The sequence below is a fragment of the Taudactylus pleione genome, unplaced genomic scaffold (assembly GCF_031769625.1).
Source record: "Taudactylus pleione unplaced genomic scaffold, aTauple2 ptg000031l, whole genome shotgun sequence".
In the NCBI taxonomy this organism is placed as follows: Eukaryota; Metazoa; Chordata; class Amphibia; order Anura; family Myobatrachidae; genus Taudactylus; species Taudactylus pleione.
Window position 1 is genome coordinate 1689707 of NW_028284433.1, and position 6619 is coordinate 1696325.

Consider the following 6619-nt stretch of genomic DNA (forward strand, 5'->3'; position numbering starts at 1 on the left):
GAAGGCCTTACCACCGGAATTTTGCCCATTGTTTCCCTGGTTTGAAGCCATGTCTCTGCTTCCAGCATGAAATCATCCAGAATTTCTATGTGATTTCGTGACGTATTTATACATGCGTCCTTAGTTTGCGGCCGCATCATTGATTGTGCGTCCCTATGATTCATCCTTAATTTGTGCGGGAAAATAAACACTATTTATGGCTTGGTGTGTGTGGATTCGAGGTTGCGTTGTTGGATTATTGGCGGTTAAGTTGGTTGGAGTTTGTGGTTTACGGTTGGAGGATTTGGCGGATTTTGGCATTTTTTGGGTTTGCTACAGTTTATTTTTTTATCCGTTCGCATTTTTGTTGTTTTTTTCGGGCCTCGTTTCCTGATTTGGTAAGTTTGGTGAAGTCTAACTTGTGGCCAATTGGTGTCTACTCCTTGTTTTTAATTTAATATTTTCAGCTTAACACTAATTTCATCTCTTTTAGATTTTTTTGGCTTGCGGACCCAAAGACCTTTTTGAGGGAAATCTTTTATATTAGCTCTTGGTAAGTCCATTATTTTTCTTGCATTTGCGAACTAATTAGCGCATTTTTCACTGTTGGTCTAGTGACTTGCATTTGCAAACTAATTTGCGCATTTTGGGATGCTTATTCATCATGTAAACCAGTTTTTGTTTTCCCTTTTCCATTTTTGGCTTACATTTGACCCCTATTTGACGTACGGTGTGCAATGTCGTTTTGATCGATGCCCAAATGTGTGTTTCGCCTATTTTGTTTTGGCTTGCACCAATTTGACAAACATAAATTCACCCTGTAAATTTTTGATGTATAATTTTTGGCTTGTTTACAGTTTTGACGTATCATGACAATACCCCGGCATGTAAGAAGCTATGGATGGTATCATAAAGCTAAGTTGTTTTATGTTACTTTTTGGGTGGCTCAAAAGCCTTACATTGTAAACTTTGAATTTCAGGTAGATCTGGGTCGAATTGTTCTGGCCCTGCTCCCGGAAGCCGACCAACCTCAATCTCGTCCCAGGCGTAGGCATCGTAGGCATGCAAGGCCCCAGATATTTCGAACACGTGTCACCCTTTTTGGAATGCCCGATGATGAGGTTTTAAGACGCTACCGTCTACCTCCCAAAATCATCATAGACACTCTCTCATTAATAGAAAGTGATCTTGAGCGGCAAATTGACAGTCCAACAGCAATACCACCACTGATGCAATTTATGGCGGTGTTACATTTCTGTGCCTCAGGATCGTTTCATACAACGGTGGGAATAGTGGCGGGCATCTCACAATCCTCCTTTTCCCGGATCCTGAGGGCAGTGATGGAGGCACTTTTCAAGCACCTCCATCATTTTATTAAAATGCCTTTGGATATGGGTGCCCTTAGTGTGGCCAAGGCCAATTTTGACCAAATAGCTGGCTTCCCACACATCATAGGGGTTGTGGATGGTACTCACATACCACTTCAGCCTCCAGCACGGCTGGAGGCAATATTTAGAAACAGGAAACACTATCACTCCCTGAATGTAATGGTGGTATGTGATGCCTCCCTCCAGATCCTGTCCCTGAATGCTAAATTACCAGGAAGTGCACATGACTCCTTCGTCATATGGCAATCAGGGATATGGCCGAAATTAACCAACCTACAAGCTGGTGAAGCGTTGCTTCTGGGTAAGTGGAGACCTTTAGTACATAACAATGTTAAGCTTGATACACAGTGTTCCTGATGTTGTCTCTTATTTTTCACAGGAGACAGTGGATACCCTTGCATGTCCTGGCTGCTCACTCCTTATTTGGCTCCCACACCAGGCCCACAAAGTGAGTATAATTCCACACTTACAGCCACCAGGCAAGTGGTGGAGCACTGTATCGGCCTTTTAAAAGGCCGATTCAGATGCCTCCACCGCTCTGGTGGCGAGCTCATGTATTTGCCGGATATGGTGTCGAAAATTGTGGTCCTGTGTGGGATATTTCACAACATCGCCATAAGGAGTGGTGTCCCAATGCAGCCAGAGGATGCCTTACCTGAGGATGGCCCCCCCGAGGTTGGTTGGAGGTCAGTATGTGGGGGGGCCATACGCGATGATGTGGTGGCCAGATTTTTTAGGTAAGTTTTACCAAAACTACAGTGTTTATACCTAATGTGTTTGTGTTTGGTTGCGAACATCTAATTTATTTTTATTTTTTTCACCATCTTCTGTTTGTTCACATAATCTTTGGCACTCCAACGCTCACTACTTCCTGCTACCCTTACCAAACCTGGATCTGGTGATTTTGGGCATATATTCTGGAACCCATATCGCAACGCCATGTTTGTGGAATCATGTTGGCATGGTCCTTCGTCAACCAGTTCTTGATTGTTTTTTTTATTTAAATATTTTATTTGTATGTGTTGTATTTGAGATTATCACTGTGTTTTTTTTTTGGGAGTGACCACTTTGATTTCTCATTTATGTTGTGATTAAATGTTTGGAGAGTGAAATGGTCTTCCTTTTTTTGGACGTTAACAGCAAGTGTAACCAGGTTAACACACCTTACATTTGACTAAGGGGTAATCCAGTACTGACACCAGTTGATGTAAACTGAAATATGTTTTCAGGTTCCCAACCCACACCAAAAGGAAGCCTGTCCAAACCTTTGGATTTGGAAGATTGGCCTAAGCAGCTTGCACACCAACTAGGAACCTGTAAAATGTAGAAATATCTAATTGACACTACACCCAAAAAGGGAAATGACATTGTTACTGTTATGCGTTTCTTGTGGCTGTTTAACATACAAATACAAAACACAATCTAACTTTTAAAAAAGGGAAATCCTTGCAGGAACAGTCTACTTATGTCAGGGAAAACTATTTTTGTTTTGGAAAAAAAGAATGAGCCAGAACGTATATTAGAACTAAAAAATTTATTTAGAAAACGAAAATAAACAAAAAAAACTACTGGCGAAGGATGCCAGACAGCCGGTCAAAGCCCACAAGAACGCCAATGACATGTTGGCGCATCTGGGCAACATATTCGTCCACCTCTTGCCGACGCCTCTGTTCCTCTGTGGGTGAGAAAAGTGTGTGGATTAATAAAACAATAGGGAATCCACATTAAAAAAACAAAAACACAACGAAATCACTCCGAAACCTAAAAAAAAGAAACCAAAACAAAAAGGGGGTGCTGCCAAAAATACAAGGCCTATGTACAAATTCCCACAGGTGTGATATGTGTATGTTGAAATCAGCAGGAAGAGGTAAAGGCAAACTGCTAAATCACCAAAAGTAAACCAAAAAAGCACGAATAAAGGCACGACACATGATTACATACAAACAGTTTGTGTTAAAAAAAATGCGAAAGAAAAACATACCGGGAGCCAAAACGGGAGCTCCGGATGTCCCTCCATGTTCTTCCTCGGAGGAGCCTTCATTCCCCAAAGAACGGGGAGGGGTAATGACGGACTCCGGGGAGGGGGTAATTGGAAGAGGGGTGGGTGGAGGAGAGGGGGAAGTGGGACGGAGGGGAAGGAGGCCCGACAGTTCCGGGAGAGGGTCTTGGAAGGCTGGGGAGGAGTGGGGTATAGGGGAAATATTTGGGGTGGAGTGTTGGCTGGGGTTTGGGGATAGTGGGCGGGAACGCCGTCAGGCCGGACGGTGACGGCATAGTCTTGGCTGTCCACCTAAAATATGTCAAACAAATTGAGGTTAGTTTCTGGCCAAATCCGGGGCCCAAAAAAAAAAACCCACCAACAAAAAACAGGCAAATAGGAGTAGAATGAAAAAAACAGAAATAGAGGGAAAACATGGCCATGCAGATATGAGGACAAATAATAAATAGGACAGACAGGAAAACATGCACACGCAGATATGAGGACAAATAATAAATAGGACAGACAGGAAAACATGCACATGCAGATATGAGGACAAATAATAAATAGGACAGACAGGAAAACATGCACACGCAGATATGAGGACAAATAATAAATAGGACAGACGGGAAAACATGCACACGCAGATATGAGGACAAATAATAAATAGGACAGACAGGAAAACATGCACACGCAGATATGAGGACAAATAATAAATAGGACAGACAGGAAAACATGCACACGCAGATATGAGGACAAATAATAAATAGGACAGACAGGAAAACATGCACACGCAGATATGAGGACAAATAATAAATAGGACAGACAGGAAAACATGCACACGCAGTTTGCCCCACAAACACAAACATGAAGACCACAATACATAACACTTACTTTCCTGTATCTGCATGCGAAAGCATGCCAGCAAGCGGGGCGTTCGCCGTTGCAGGTCTGACCACCTGCGCTCCAGCTGCCCGATGTTGCGGCGTGAACCGAAGGACCGCAGGCGGGACCGTGCCTCCGCATACGCGGAGCGCTTCTGCCGGTTGGTGATGGGTGGAAGCTGGCTGGTGATACGGCGATCCATCACCTCCGTAAGCACCAGCAGCTCGCGCCTGGTGAATGCGGAGGCTCTCATGATGGCAATGGTGTTTTTCATACAAATCATTTTTGATAAAGTGTGCAAAAAATTTCTGATTGGCTAATGTATTTTGGAAATTAACAGGAGCAATTTTATTGGTTAGTGTATGAGTCGTGTTCAACAGGGCCAGAAATCTCTGGAGAGTTATGATAGGCTTGATGCAGTGACATGCGTAAGCAAATTTAAATAAAGAAATGAACCCCGGGAAATATGCGGGGATCCACAGCAATAGAACAATTGTTTAATTGTGGTTCACATGTTTTTGGAACAATAAAAGCGAATGTTCCATCCGTACGTATTCTGCGGGTAAACACAAAAACGGACAAGAGTAAAGTTTCTTGCATTGTGTTGAAAAAAAAAAAACAATTAAGCTAATTGATACATTGATTGGCATGATACGATTGATGGAGGTAGGCAGAATAAAGGAGCAGGTAATCGACATCTGACAAGGCCACTTCCGGTTTATACTTGTGCGTGCGTTCCCTTCAAGACATTTCGGGGATGTACGCTCGCTATTTCGCACGCTCGTTAGTTAGAGGAGGGGTCGCCTGAGTTTAGGGAGGAATTTTAGATGCGAACGAAAATACGAGCGAGCCATTGAATTTAAATAATTTTGTACGTACGCCTAACGTACGTGCGCCCGCTTGCGAGTGGGTCTGAATGAGGGCCAAAGTTCAGGAAAATGACCTTGAAAAAAACATTTAAATCAGCTGAAGAGAAACGTAAACTTGCCAATATGCCATTTACGACACGGAGTGGCAAGGAACGGCTAAGGTCGATCCCTAGTATGTTCATGACTAGTGGTTCAGCTTCACATGACGATGGAAGCCCTCCTCACACTAAAAAAATCAAAAGAGTTAAGCTGGCAAAAGCACAGCGAAGAACTGTGCTTTCTAAGAAGATATCACAAATCCCCAAGGAGAGTCCAAGTGTGGTGGTGGTTGCGATGCCTGACCTTCCCAGCACTGGACGGGAAGAGGTGGCTCTTTCCACCATTTGCACGCCCCCTGCAAGTGCTGAAAGGAGCACCCACAGTCCACTTGCTGATATGCAAATTGAAGATGTCACTGTTGAAGTACAACAGGATGAGGATACTGGTGTAGCTGGCGCTGAGGAGGAAGTTGGCGAGGAGGATTCTGATGGTGATGTGGTTTGTTTAAATCAGGCTCCGGGGGAGACAGTTGTTGTCCGTGGGATGAAAAAGCATATCACGGTCATGCCTGGGCAGAAGACCAAACATTCCACCTCTTTGGTCTGGCAATATTTCTATCCAAATCCGGACAACAACTGTCTTGCCATATGTACCATATGTAAAGGTGAAATAAGTAGGGGTAGGGACGTCAACCACCTAGGAACATCCTCCCTTATACGGCACCTGCAGCGCGTTCATAAAAAGTTACTGTCAAGTTCAGAAACTTTGGCTAAGACCGTAAGCAGTCCAGGGACACCTAAATCCCGTTGTCCTGTTGTATCCAAGCGCCTGCAAACCACACCGTCAACTCCCTCCTCGTCAATTTCCTCATTAGTCAGGATCGGAAGTAGTCCTGCAGGCCATGTCACTGGCATGACTGACTCTCCTATCCGGGATTCCTCCGGAGGATCCTGCATTGCTACGCCTACTGCTGCCGCTGCTGCTGTTGCTGCTGCTGGGAGTCGTTCATCATCCCAGAGAGGAAGTAGGAACACCACTACTTTTACTAAACAATTGACCCTCCAACAGTCCTTAGCGAGGAGGATGAAGTACGACAGCAGTCATCCTGAAGCAAAACGTATAACTGAGGCCTTGACTGCTATGTTGGTGTTAGACGAGCATCCGGTATCCGCCATTAGTGCAGTGGGATTTAGACAATTGATGGAGGTAGTGTGTCCTCGGTTCCAAATCCCGTCTAGATTCCACTTCACTAGGCAGGCGATACCGAGACTGTACAGAAACGTCAGAAAAAGTGTCCTCAGTGTCCTGAAAAATGCTGTTGTACACAATGTCCACTTAACCACGGACATGTGGACAAGTGGAACAGGGCAGACTAAGGACTATATGACTGTGACAGCCCACTGGGTAGATGTATCACCGTACGCAGCAACAGCAGCAGCGTCACCAGTAGCAGCATCTCAGAAACGCCAGCTCGTTCCAAG